The sequence below is a fragment of the Antrostomus carolinensis genome, unplaced genomic scaffold (genome assembly GCF_000700745.2).
Source record: "Antrostomus carolinensis isolate BGI_N321 unplaced genomic scaffold, ASM70074v2 scaffold15416, whole genome shotgun sequence".
NCBI classification, from domain to species: Eukaryota; Metazoa; Chordata; class Aves; order Caprimulgiformes; family Caprimulgidae; genus Antrostomus; species Antrostomus carolinensis.
In genome coordinates, this window is record NW_010321277.1 from 11,834 (window position 1) to 12,820 (window position 987).

General features: G+C 36.2%; 1 non-coding gene across 1 annotated transcript; it reads right to left on the bottom strand.

Moving 5' to 3' along the window:
• Nucleotides 1-553: 553 nt before the first annotated feature.
• Nucleotides 554-685, bottom strand: LOC114818653 (small nucleolar RNA SNORA13). Its single transcript, XR_003766230.1, has one exon. It is a non-coding gene; the product is annotated as a small nucleolar RNA SNORA13 (small nucleolar RNA).
• Between the last annotated feature and the right edge of the window lie 302 nt (nt 686-987).

A 987-nucleotide genomic window follows, 5' to 3' on the forward strand; every position in this document is an offset into this window, starting at 1 on the left:
GTAAGAAGTGTTCATAGCATTAAGCATTCTGATAGGAACAGAACCCACAGTCCCAAGGTAAGAGCCACTAGTGCTAGCAATATTATACTTTCCACTTTCAAAAGTGCATCAAGGAAAGCCTGTTCTATGTACAGCAAAAGAGCAGAATACATTATTATCCAATACCAAACAGTCCTATGGAGGGATTCTCCTGATGCCTTTCCGACACCAGACATAACTAACAAAAAGGCAAATGCACAAAGGCAAAACACATTTTTTTCACCATTAAAGAAGATTTTAATCTTTTCTGTAGCCGAGTATTCTGAAGCTGTAGACATGTTTTTGGAACAGAAACACTAGAGCCCACTGCAGGAGTCTGAAATGTTACGTACTAATGACATGCAGCAGAGATCTAAGAAGTTATCATGACAGACAGAACAGTTAAACAATGCTAAATGTGGGCACTATAATTTTAGTTTTTCCTCTTTTAATAACTCTCAGATTCTTCATTCAAAAAGACTGAAGTGTAAAACCTACTATGTAACTGCTTGATCATACAATTTCTACACATTTTTTTTGTCCTTGCAAAAACAGGGAGGAGAAAGGTAAATAACCAGCTCCTTAAACAGTCTGAGCAAGAATTACTGTTTGCCTTTTTTGACACCACATTCATTCTGGACAGGAATGAATGGGCAACACAAAGGCAAAAATTTAAGTATGAGAACTGATCATCTCTGTAAAATTAAATTAACAGCATATGAAAAAAATTAGTTAATCCACAGGCAAATACTTAAAAATTCCCAAGTAAATAAAGTTTTATACAGAGCAAACATTTAATAAGAGAATCCAAGCACACCATGCTCTTGAGACATCTTGTGGTCACTCTAGTGCTTGCTTAGGCCATAGACACATTTCCATTGTTTTCACCTGAAAAAAAAGGAAGAACACACTTTCACTTGGAAAAGTGACTACAATACCCAAGCAGTACCTGGAGCCTAACAAGAAATA